We start from the raw sequence: 14,109 nt of genomic DNA on the forward strand, positions 1-14,109 counted from the left end.
ACAACGCTCCAGTCATCAATATGGTCGAGGTCCCATCCTCGCCAATTGATGACGATCCCACCACAGGCCCAACGGGACATCATGTGGTGGCTGTAGGCGATAGGATCCTCAAAGTTGACATAACGCAGGAAAAGGCAGTTGGTCCCTCAGACAGGCACATATCCAATCCCTTCTGGGGCGACTCAACTTTACATCCTACCTCCACGAGGAAGGTTGTATTGCCGACGGCTACAAAGCTCCAGTCATCAATATGGCCGAGGTCCCATCCTCGCTAATTGATGACAATCCCACCACAGGCCCAACGGGACATCTTGTGGTGGCCCTAGGCGATAGGATCCTCAGATTTGACACAACGCAGTTACAAAAAGGCAGTTGGTCCCTCAGGTAGGCACATGTTCAATCCCTTCTGGGGCGACTTAACTTCGCATCCTACCTCCACGAGGAAGATTGCATTGCCGACGGCTACAAAGCTCCAGTCATCAAAATTGTCGAGGTCCCATTCTCGCCAATAGACGACAATCCCACCACAGGCCTAACAGGACATCATGTGGTGGCTCCAGGTGATAGGCTCCTCAGAGTTGACACACATCAATCACCTCCTGACGACAGACGCGTCTGACACAGGCTAGGTAGCCCAACTGAATGAACACACCTATCAGGTACGTGGAAACAAGACCAGTTAGCATGGCATGGCATTCCAACAGGAAGGAGATGTTTGCAATTCAATCTCAGATACAATCAATCATAGGATCAGATCTGCTTCTGCAGACAGACAACAAAACAGTGGTGGCATACATCAACAACGAGGGCGGCACAAAATCTGTCACCCTCCCAAACCTATGCCGACAGATACTAGTATTTACCAGTCGAACCAACATCACGTTTACTGCACAATACTTCCGCAGAAATTACAACTGCGTGGCAGATCATCTCTCCCGCAGACAACTCATTCCCGAATGGCACCTCATCAACACCGCAACCACCCCCCTGTTTCAAAGATGGGGTGTTCCCGAGGTGGATTTTTTCGCAAGCGAAACAGCACATGTCATTGCAACGTATGTGTCACGAGACGTTACAGACAGTGGCGCGCTGTTTCACGACGCCTTCAGCCGAGTGTAGGACTTTAGATTGGCGTGGATATTTCCCCCACCAAACATCCTTTCACGAGTCCTAGCGCACCTGAACTCAGCAAGAGGGAAGTACTCACTAGTGGCACCAAGCTGGAAACAATGCTTATACAATGCCTCACCTACATACGACACTAGTTGGTATGGAGACCAACGGTCCACCTCCAAGGACCCGGGACCTGTCCCTTTAACTATGGATAATTTCGGGTGGGGTGGAAATAACATCAAATTGAATGGTGGAAGAAAGGGCACTTCTTACTTCCAGATGGCGGCCTTCGACTCTAAAAATAAACCAGCTTGGAACAAATGGAAGACAATGACATGGGTAACATGAACCTAATGGATCATAATAGCCCTCAACCAATGGAATTGGCCAGATACCTAGGCTACATGCACAACATGGAGGGTTTGTCGTACATAACCATCCTGGTGCATAAGTCAGCCATAGCCACATTTTGCAAACCGATTATCATTGTAGATATCAGCATCAACGTGGTAGTACAACACAATATGTTACAGGAAATTTCGGTTATGATAACTGAAAATATGAAACCCATCAAACCACCGGTTTGGGATCCAGGACGAGTGGTAGATCATCTTAGGAAAACAACACCGGTGGAGTACAACCTATTCGAAACCTCTCGCAGGACAGCCACCTACTCGGCTGCTTCTCGCATCGGGACGAAGGGTTCATGACCTCACACTACTCAGTAATAGTAGACAATGGATTAGTGGAAAAAAGTGGCCACAAATTGTATGGCCAATGTTTGGCTCAAATACAGATACCGCCAAGCATCGTCAATCGGAATGGAAGCTAAGCGCTTCCACGTGTCAAAACATCGACCCAGTATTCTGGTTACGGAAACTCGTCTGCATGTCAAACCCAGGGGTCGAAATGGACCGGAACGCACCGGAGCGCCGTTCCGGTTCGTGAAATCTGTAAAGTTATCGCCCCGTCTCGTGGACAAAATAATTTGACCGTCCGAGCTAGATATGCCATATAAAAAAAAAAAAAAAAAAAAATCTAGCACACTTATGTTTATAAAATACACATAAAATTTGATAACCATGTTAATTTTCGAGCGCTCCGGTTTGTAATCTTTTCCATTTCGAGCGCTGGTCAAACCTAAAGAGAGGGGAAGGTCGGTATATTTCGGAATTATTTATATCTTCAAGAGGATCACCAAAACCAACCACCAGGACAGTTATAGGGAATTGGATATGGTCAGTACTGTTGGAAGCAGGGGTACAAGAACCACCAGGTAGTGTCCGCTCAGTAGTGGCTTCCTTAAACTGTAAATATACCCAATAGATGATATTTTAAAGAGAGGTAACTGGCGTAGTGAGTCGACATTTCACGACAACTACCAGAGAACGATGGATACACCACCATCAGAAGGGGAAAAGAACCCATTAACTTCTCTATTCAACATATACATGGAAAGTCACGATGGTCTATACCTCGTCAATGAATCATTGTCACATACAGGAATTTGGCATACCCAACACCAGGTGATAACAAACAGATATCTCAAGGACTTCAAAGTCAAATTCGAATAATGAAAGGAGTTTTACCTACCAATAAAACTCTTATTATTCATGTTGACTTTGAAGTCCAGGTAACTTCTACCTGGTTCCTTGAGTCATATCATAATGAACAAAGTGATGCCAAACTTTATACATAAAAAACAGACGCGCGGGTATGACCAGTAAATGAAAACGGAGAAATGACCAACGACAAGAAAAAGAAAAATAAATTAGTAGAATATATCCTCACGCGAAGAAGAAAGAGCAAACCCTATCTCAAGGACTTAAGGACTTCAAAGTCAACATGAATAATAAGAGTTTTATTGGTAGGTAAAACTCCTTTCATTAGTGAAAAGTTGAAGTATCGACAATGCTCCATCAGTAACGTAGAAATCTTCTCTACTGTATAAGACTATTAGTTCATTTTTAAGTTTAAATTTGTCAATAATGTCGTATAATGTGGTTACCGTATTAAAATCTGTAGTTGGAAAATTTGTATGATAATCCTGGAACTTTTCACTAAAAAACAATTTGGCTATTACTAAATGACCTTTATATTCGAAACGATCTTTCGCTTGGTTCACTATAATGTCGCATACTTCATTGCATATTACAGAATGAGGTAAATCATTGGGACGACGTTTTTTCGATGGTTGAATTTGTGACATATGATTATTTTGACGAATACATTGTATAGCACGCGTAAAGTGTTCAATGTCCATATTTATCTCCAACACGTCCTTTGACCTCGATTGAAGTTGTTTAAAAAGTATATCACAGTTTGGCATAATTTTGGCAAAGAAATCTAACCAATAGTTAAAATTGTCTTCGTTTAAATACCGTAACAACATTCCAGCTTGATTAATGGTATCGGCGTCTAAATTTTCAGATTCTAAAATGTGTTCCATGCACTCTTTTAACTGATCGCGATAAGTATGCACAACAGTAACTGTTCTCATATTGAAATTCCACCTCGTTGTTGGTGCTGCTGGTATTTTTCTATGAACTATTTCTTTCAAGATATCAGTTCGCTTCGCAGACCTCGAAAAAAAAATTGGAAACGCTCGTAAATTAGCAAAAAAGTTTCGGACTATGGTGTTAGCTGAAACACTTCTTTCCATTATCAAATTCAATTGATGTGCATAACAATGTATGAAGTGTGCGTGTGGATACGAAGCTTTTATCAAAGCCTGTACACCACCTAATCGGCCACTCATCACGGATGCGCCGTCATAACTCTGGCCAATTAGTTGTGCTTGTTTAATGTCGAGAACTTCTAGTTCTTTCAAAATTTCAGATGCAATACCTGCCGCAGTGTGGTTTTTCGGCGTCATAAATTTCCAGAATCGTTCATGTATCTGTCCGCGTAGTTCATACCTTATGACCAAAACAAGTTGTTCTGCAGTAGATACGTCCGTTGTTTCATCTGCTTGTATAGCTACAAACTTGCTTTGTGATATTTCATTTTTAATTTCGTTACGGCACACCTCTAGAATCGAATCTAAAATGTCATTTTGAATCGTTTTTGACGTACCCTTAAAAACACTATTGCTCTCCAAATGCTGTTTCATGGCTATGTCAATTTCCGAGACAAAGTCAATAAGCCCTCGGTAAACACCTGGATTATTTGAATCTGCAGATTCATCATGTCCTCTAAGAGCTAATTCAAATGCACCACAGAACTTCACACAGTCAATCAATCTGGATAAAATATAACGATTTTTGTCAACACGTTCGTTAAATTGTTTCACAGATAAACGGTACCCTGCATCCAATTGTGAACGTATATCTATTTCTCCCAAGACTGCAAGTTGCATTTCATTTAAAATATGTTTTTCTGAACCACTGTGTTTTTTGATTTTTACTGACAGGTGGACCAAGTCTTGAATCCCATGGACCGTCCAGTTAACATCTCCGCCGAACAACAGACACGGAAAACAAAATAGGGTATTAAGAATATTACATCCGCAAAGCCATTGTGTTTTTGAGTACATTTGCACATTAAATTTCCGATTAACAATCTTCGATTTCACTGTACACTTTTGAATTAAATTTATACATGGCAAAGGACGGCCTGCCACTTTAATATCAATTCGTTTGGAAAAATCGTGACGATTGTCCTTAATAGGTATATGCAACTGAATACACGGTACTCATTGTAAATACTATTAAATCTATATTATAAACCCAACTGTCGAACGATCAACCCATAGACTATATCAACCAAACTAACAGTCGTGAATATGATTATATTTTTGACACAATATGCATCGACATGAAGTTCGTCATTTCATTATAATAATTAGGCTTCCAACTGTACCTCGACGCGTCGCCTGAGTTATATGTAGGAATATTCATATTGGTTTGTGAGGTTTGTGTATAAAGTCCAAATGACTAGCTTATGTGTGTGTGCTTTCGGCCGGTGCACTGTACTTGAAATGAAAAGAATATGAAAAACATCGTTTCCAACGAAGACTCATGTAGTCTTATAGAACTTTGGTGATTTTGATTCTACAAGCTTCATTTCTTTTGTCGCTGTGGTTGTCCGCTATAAATGTATGCGTGAAAAATGTGCGTAAATTCAAGGAACACTTCGAATAATGCTCCTGCATCGATGGAATTATTACGTGTGTATTGGTCGCGTCTCATCGACATTGTTTTTTCGACATTTGTGTGTATGGGTGGCTGAGGCGAAGTGTTGAAACGCTTGCGTCACCATTGTTGGAAAACGCGCGGAATTTAAAATGAGTGATTTCGCATAAGTTTTCGATATCGCATTTTTCTGAATACATGGGGGTTTTATATTACCTATATATTTTTATTTAATCTATGACGGGAGTGCACTGCACACTTTGCTCCTTTACTAGAGCCGTCCCTGGTGGCAAATATGTGACACAATAGATGTTACGGCATCGTGTGTAAACGGATTGGCACATACAGGTGTCATAGAATCTATGCCCACGCCTCTTTCATAGCTTTTTTTGACATATTATATTCGCTTATGTGTAAACGGAATTGCATAAATATTTTCATTAGCTACACACTAAAGCGCCCTTGTCATAAATATGTAACCGATCGTCATAGTGTACTTATTTGGCCCTTTAGATTACACAACGCAGTGAAGGCTCCTAATTTTGTCTATGGTCTCGAATATCTTCCTGTCGAGTCAGTTGTCATTCAATATTATAATCTATGGCCAGCATCATAGATAATATACGTAAAACCACGCTGTTTCGTGACAGATTCTCGGTTTAAATACGTAAAATGGATATAAAAATCGAATTAAATGACCTCGCAGCTGATGCAATGCCGCAGCATAGGTTTAATGTCGTGCCAATGTTGAATCCAAACAGTCCAGACATCAATATTAAGCAAGAGATCGCTGATAATGCCAGCGGCACTATTGAGGTTAGATATTTAGAATTTATTATTTTATTATTCAGAGCGATTGAATCTTAATAGTCTGGACGCACACGTTCGATAGTGTAACATATCTACGCGCGTGCTATTAAAGGTTTTTGTCAACATCTGCTTATGATAATCTACTTATTAGCAGCCCTCTCTTTTGTATTTATTAGTAATGCCGAGCTCAAAGACTATGTAACTAAACTTTGCAACTAACTCTTAGGCCATCCGCGTTCACGTGAATACTAGAAAAAGACGAGAGTGAAACTCCAGTATCTAGCTAATGTATTTCAATGGCTGCTCGCTGGCGGCAAGACTGGAATCTTTCAGTTCCAAAACGTCCGAGACCGAAACCATAGAGACGCGATATACTAGACTCCCAGTCTCTCAGTTTCAAGTCACCCATAAAACAGTGGTACCAATATCAGTAGATTCGACGAAAAATCATATTATCTTACCAAAATTGGTAGGTAGGTAGTACTGAACTGAACTAAATAAGCAATAACAAGTCAAGACGTCAAAAGTTAAAGATGAGGGAACCGATTTTTAATTCAGCTTGTAATTGGCAGATGTTGAGAAATAGTCCTTCTCCCGTAAAGATATTATAGAAAAGGTTAGAATGAAGTAGGAATGACAATGGGCTTGACAGTTTGAGGTTATGAGAGTATTATGTTTCGGTAGCGCCGTGTGCAAAGCATCAGTCACTGGCCAGTTTATGAGTACCATCACCAACCAGTTCGTCAGGTTTTAGTCTCTGCGTGAGCGGATGGCCTTAAACATGTGACCATAGAGCATATGAATAGGCTTTTTACTGATGGAAACTAATAGCGCCTGTACACGTGCATGGATTTACTTGCACCAATAGTGTGCACTTTAAACCATCGCTATAATAACTTTTTACCAGTAAAAATGCCGACTGTCTCACCAAACTCATTCTTCAAGAGTAAGCGAGGTGCGATGTTGTCATTTTATGGTACATTTGATAGTCGTGAAAATTTGTTATCCTCAAAATGTGTCTGCGCGGTATAGTTAGTTCTTTTACCGCCAGGTTCGCCACTGTCGTTCTACTGCGCAGGCGCAGATATCGAACAGTCCAATTGTCGCGAGAAAATTCGCTGCATGCAAGCTATGTTGCAATCTTCAATGCATTTTTTGACATTTACAGCAGTGAATCTATTCACGTATAAACGGGGTATAAGTATGTTGATAGTATATTGAAATGTGCATGTTCTTCACATGTTATACATTTGACATTGTTTCATCGAAACTTCAGTAAGAATAATTATTAGATTATGTCTCATGTAACCTTACATTGTCAGTTAGCTACAATCAGATTCATTTGAAAGCAATTCATATGAAGGAAGATATATCGGTAAATACTAACTTTTAACCGATTGATCTACGTTTATGTAGTTTGGACGACAGAATATAACCTCCATAAAATGACTCAATAGTATACATAATTGTAACATTCTTCTACTTTCACCCTGTCACGCCACAACGCACAGGGCAGGCATAAGTTCGCGCCACTTCCCTCGGTCCATCGCCAACTCTCGCGCCTCTCGCCATGCCAGACCTGCAGTGCGTAGATCACTTTTGTAGTATCGCAGCCGTGTGGGAAAGGTCCGGGTACGAAGTGTCACACTCTCTGGCGGCATTCGGAACACATGTCCCAGTCACGTAAAGCGTTACTATTCGTATATAATGCTATCTTCATCATAATATAATTTATGTACCTGTATATTTGTTCTTTTAGAGCCCTGAAATGAAATTTGCCTGTGTTAAATCTGAGAATTATCCAGAACAGGTTGCTTTCAAGAACGAATTCGTTGAAGACGACTCAGTGTGGCGAATCAATTATGAAAATCCGCAAGCTGGTTGCTCATATTCGAAGTGCAAGCCGGTAAAACAGTTACATAATATCTAATGTTTTATTTGTTTTAAATAATGAAAATGATAACTTGAAAAAAGCCTGTGGGAATGCGTACCTCAACGCATGGGTTACCATATTGGAGTGGTAAATTTACGTAGCGTTTAGAGGTATGGGATTCGTGTGTCGATGATGAAAGTCTGGTAGTTCTTGCTCGAGTGGATTGACGTTTACGACTTTATTATTGGAGAAATAATGTACAATTGTTATACAAGTATTTCCGACAGTTAAACAATACAAGATGAGACGCGGCGGAGAATGCTCAGTCCAGGTCGCGATGAGAGATTCAATAAATATTATAATAATTGAGGCCAGCTATTTTATTTAGTATCCAATAATTGGAAACTGGCTGACTGTAGATAGGTAAATATTTAATAAATTGAGTTCAGCTCCTAATCGCAGACCCATATGCTGATAAGGCTTCGATTGTTGGTTCCCACAGAAATTCTGATTGTATAATAACAATGAATCTCACAACTTCCTTCTTAATTTTAATCTTATCCGTGAAGATTTTCATTCCTGTTTATCAGCAATGAGTGAGTCTTACTTGCTAGAATTTTTTCAAAAATACCTCTAGGTATAATGGCTTCGAAGTATGTCTTAGCCTTGTCCCTCATTCTTCATTCAGCACCACCCATGCAAGTCTGTTTTTAAAGTGGAAAACGGTGATTGGATATCACTACAGCCGTTTGCGGGCCTCGGCCACATTCAAAAACTTCTTCTATCCTAGACGACTTAGCGCCGACATTCCAGTTGCTTTGACAGAGCTTTCTTCAATCTCTTGTAACGCTTCCAGCCATCTTAGTTTTCTTCGTCCAAGTCTTATATGTGCCTCGTACATATCCCTTCTTGCTGATATCTCTTCCGGCATTCTAAGCACATGGCCGATCCAGCGTAATTTGCATTTGCATATGACACATGATTTTCCGAACCCCATAAAGTTTGTACTGCTTTTATTATACCTTAATCTAAAATAGCTGAATTTTGAACAGCTCAAAAGAAACTTTTCTCTCAAAGATATCGATATTTATCGCATCCTGTTTCTGAGTACCTAGTATTCTACACGTGAAAACGTGGCGCAGGCGAAGTTTATATGAGTTTTTTTTTGGTTTTTCTTGAGAGTGCCTTGTTTTTCACATATTAAAATAGCAGCTGTTGGCGAAGTGACTCTGGCTACTTATTTCGACACTTGTGTTATTAGTGTTTGTGACAAGAAACCCTAGCTAAACATAAACAAAAACCACAGCTGCAAAAACATCATAAATAAAAAAACGTCTATTTATTTTTGAATTTAATTCGATTGCATGGTGCGCAGTTGTCCTGGCGCCGAATCGTCCTGAACCCTCAGCGAATATGTCTAACTCGAATTAGGCATTTCTTATAAATGATGAAAATATCTTAATTTTCTATAGATTTCACCCTGTAATTAGATGTTTTTTGGTGATAATTTTTGTAATATTGTTCTCTCCATATTTTTGGAACACCTTTAGATTCCACCATGTCATGCATCTCTAAATTATTAGATATTTTTACAGACCTAATTTTTAAATATGTATCAAATTTATTACAGTACCTACTCCATGTTTTTCAGGTGACACTTTCAACTTCCGCCTTGACATATACGGAAAGTCTCGGATTGTCAAGAAAAATATCACAACTACAAGAGCCACATGATGAAATACAGATTGACAAGCAAGACATTAAAAAAGAATTCGGGCTATTTGAAACGATTACTAATGTAGACGCCGTCAGCCGCACTGCTTATTGTCAACAAATACAATCCATCATCAAATATTACGATTTATTAGAACCTGTCATAAAAATAGAGAGAAGATCCATTCATAACAAGAATTTTGTATGCTGTATTTGTTTTGATTTTTTCGCATCGTTATATTTACTAAAGCTTCACAAGGCAAAAAAACACGAAATAACTAATTCCGGTAAAAGGCTATTTAAATGTTATCAATGTCACTACACATCTGTGAAGTCTCATCGCATAAAAATACACAATATGACACATTCTGGTGAGAAGCCATTTAAATGTGATCAATGTAATTACTCCTCTATAACATCTAGTGAACTAAAACGACACCAAATGACTCATTCTGGTGAAAGGCCATTTAAATGTGATCAATGTAATTACTCGTGCTCAACTTCTTATTCGATGAAAATACACAATATGACTCATTCTGGTGAGAAGCCATTTAAATGTGACCAATGCAATTACTCCTCTATAACATCTAGTGATATGAAAACACACAAAATGACTCATTCTGGTGAAAAGCCATGTAAATGTGACCATTGTGATTATTCATGCTCACAATCTAGTAGGATGAACACACACAAAATGATTCATGCTGGTATAAAGCCATTTATTTGCGATATATGTGATTATTCTTGTGTAGCATCTAGCGCGATGAAAACACATAAAATGACTCATTTTGGTGAAAAGCCATTTAAATGTGATCAATGTGATTATTCATTTATATCATCTAGCGGGATGAAAAACCACAAAATGACTCATTCTGGTGAAAAGCCATTTAAATGTATTGAATGTAGTTACTCGTGTATTCGATTTTATCATATGAAATTACACAAAATGACCCATACCGGTGAAAAGCCATTTAAATGTGAAATTTGTAATTACTCGTGTATAGCATACACTACAATGAAAAGACACCAAATGATTCATTCGAGTGTAAATAAATTTGAATGTGAAATTTGTAATTACTCGTGCATTCGAAATGAGAGCATGAAAATACACGAAATGTCACATACTGGTGAAAAGCCATTTAAATGTGACCAGTGCAATTACTCTAGTGCACGCTCTTATGACATGAAGGTACACAAAATGACTCACTCTGGTGTAAAACCCTTTAAATGCGACCTCTGTGATTACGCGTGTACAGTATCTAGGAGCTTGAAGAAACACAAAAAGACACATTCTGGTAAAACACCTTCTTAAGATAATAAATAAAAATTATCTTACCGAACGTTTAGTGCCATATTATGATTAGTCATAAAATTTATTCATTCTGTCGAAAACTGATTTAATTTATTATGATTATATTTTTCTCTTAGTCTAGTAACTTGGTAACAAAAGTGGGCAATAAGCCATTTACAACATTTTACAGGAGACTCATAAACATTTGTTAAAAGTGTCCGTTTTTCATATAACATACCAACTTTAAACTCAAAAATCTGAATGTGAACTACCGTTGTTGATACTTTAGGTGGATTTTTTGAAAAGAGCATCACTTGCACTACAATAATCAATTAAAACATAAATTTAGTGGGATGTGGCATTTGCCCACTTTGATACTAAGCTACTCCATTGGTTATGATGTTTTTAAACTTATTAAATGTTGTATGATTAAAAAATAATACAAATATTGGTATGTTCTTTATTGTATTTAATAAATTATAATTTTAGTCACAGTATTAATTATTGCTTTTCCATTTTTTCGATTTTGCAATTAAAACAACAAAGTTCCACAAATTGTGTAAAAACAACAAATGGCACACTTAATTTTTTTTAAATACATATTATATTTAACCAAATTAAATGAAATATGTATGTACAGTGTTACACCCATGTAGTGCGTATAAGGCTTATCCGTGATTCATCATTGTCAAATTAATAAAAATGCATTTTACAACCAAGATATGTTTTTCTCATCCTGAAAAAAATGACTTATATGACATTTGTTGTTTTTACGCCAATGTCTTCGATTGATACCTATTTTGTTTTTTAAAAAAGTGTGAATGTTTTATGCCTTAAACCAGTGCTCCGCAACCTTTTCTCAACCACGGCACACAAAAGGTCTTCCCAAAATTCCACGGCACACCACACGTAAAACAATTTATATACCAAAACATAGACACAGACTATAGACACAATAATAATTATTTGTATCCCACAAAACTTTTTTTTGCAATTAGAGCAAATTTGTTTTTTGTGTTTATCTCACTTATCTGCTTGACCTGCCACGCCACCCCCCCCCTGAGCTTGGGCCCCCAGGGCATCAAAATAACATTACATACCTACTTAATTGATAAATAATTAAATAAACATAAGACACGACGAAGAACCAAATGTACATTATTATTCTCATGCATTGATGTATTATCAATAAATAGCTTGTTTTAATGATCGTACAAGTTTTTAGCCTTACTTAGTCAGTTTGGTAGCCTTGTCAGAAATACGAAGATATTCTTAACTAACCGAAATCCAGAAAATACCATAAGACGCTCTATAGATTTTTTGGCATTGGTTGCAAAAGGGTTTCAAATCCAGTCGTATTGATTGTATGAAAGTAATGATGAAAATTCTTTTGAAGCAAAGCTAAATGTTTTTGAGACGGATCCAAAATCAATTACTTGTTTTCATTGGTGGTCTGGTAGGTCCTTTGGTACATTTGTTGAGATCCTTGTCTTAAATCTTTCTAATTTATCAGATCACGTCAATATATTTTCATTCTGACCTTGCATTGTTTTATTAATTTCATGCAGGTGCTCAAAAGTATTTATTACCAGTCTTGTACGCAAATTTTGCTATTTAGTAAGTATTGTATAATATACTAAATTATTTGTGTTTTTTTTTTTGAAGCAATGCTCCGCGACACACCTAGCATCGTCTCGCGGCACATCAGTGTGCCGTGGCACACCGGTTACGGAGCACTGCCTTAAACAATTAGTTTACATATTTTGCTTTAATCAAATTAAATAATTAATGAAACATTAAAAAAGCCTTCATTTATTTTTTATGACAATGAAATAGAAAACATTGGCGAAAAGTGGAGAAAAGTAATCCTAGTTTACGGTACCTACATAAAAAATAGAATGTTATGAATGTATGTCATGTATATGGCCAATATATTATATATCCTGATGACAAAATACGAAGCCATTCGGGAGGCCACGAGCCATTCCAGATCGCCCACCCTCCGCCCCAACTAAAGGTTTAAGAGTTCAAAAGACAATGTACATAGAATTATAAGCAGGCTTCAAAAGGAGAAAGCCGTTTATGTTACTGACGATCGACAGACCAGACCTGTTCCCCACTCAGCAGCTCGAAGCTCTCCATCGTCAAAAACAAAAAAAATCACCAAGTTAATATGATATAAGGTTAAGGGTACCTAAATAGGATCTACAAGGGCATATCATATATAAGGGGCAATTGGTATTATAAAATACGGAAAAGGGAATTTGGATAGAGCGGGAGAAGTTAGTTTCAGGATGTGGGTCTCGATCCTCGTACCTTATCCAACTCACGTGTCTTCCAACAATATAACTTACGGCTTAGACTTATGGCCAAGAAGGTTCTGAAATAAGAAATACTAAAATGGACGCCACCCCCGGAGGGGATAATGTCAGATGTAACAAAAGAAAGTATAGGCTCAATTAAATAAAAGACGGCGGTAATATAATAAATAGATAAATATAATTTCTCAAAAGGCAACATGGTGTACCTATACTTCTGACATGGTAATACTATGAACACCAGAATTTAGATAGACTGGAACAAAGCTATGGTGAACTAACTACAGAAACATAAATACTAGCCACGATGTCCGGATGCGTAATACAAAAGATCACAGGAACGATACAGACAATACTTGCAGTTCAACTGGATGATGACGGTCCTTCGACATTGTTCTCCGCACTCAAAGGGTTTTCAGTGATATGAATTTTCTTATGTTTCCTTAAGCTACTGGAATCTTTACATGCGTAAGCACACAGGTCACACTTAAAAGGTCTTTCGCTACAATGAACCATAAAATTATGTCTCTTTAAACTGCGTGGGTCTTTACTTCTGTAATCACACAAATTACACAAAAAGGGCTTTTCGCCAGTGTGTACCAATTTATGTCTTTTTAAGTTAGCGGAGTGGCTGCATTTGAAATCACACAAATCGCATTTGTAGGGGGTTTCTCCAGTATGAACTCTTGTATGTTTCTTGAGAATCCCTGACTCTTTACATTTGAAGTCGCATAGGCTACAGTGAAAAGGTTTCTCGTCACTATGTACCATCATATGGCACTTTAAGGCAGTTGAATTTTTACATTTGTAATCACACAAAGAACACTGGAATGGCGTTATTTCACTATGAATAATTAG

General features: G+C 38.0%; 1 long non-coding RNA gene across 1 annotated transcript; it reads left to right on the top strand.

The window, feature by feature from the left end:
• Positions 1–7,815: 7,815 nt before the first annotated feature.
• On the top strand, positions 7,816–11,430 carry LOC147076204 (uncharacterized). The gene is made up of 2 exons (XR_015069853.1): positions 7,816–7,962; positions 9,581–11,430. It is a non-coding gene; the product is annotated as an uncharacterized LOC147076204 (long non-coding RNA).
• The last annotated feature ends 2,679 nt before the right edge of the window (positions 11,431–14,109 follow it).

This window comes from Rhyacophila brunnea, unplaced genomic scaffold (genome assembly GCF_057557595.1).
Source record: "Rhyacophila brunnea isolate RB1 unplaced genomic scaffold, BYU_Rbru_1.0 scaffold_13, whole genome shotgun sequence".
Classification (NCBI taxonomy): domain Eukaryota; kingdom Metazoa; phylum Arthropoda; class Insecta; order Trichoptera; family Rhyacophilidae; genus Rhyacophila; species Rhyacophila brunnea.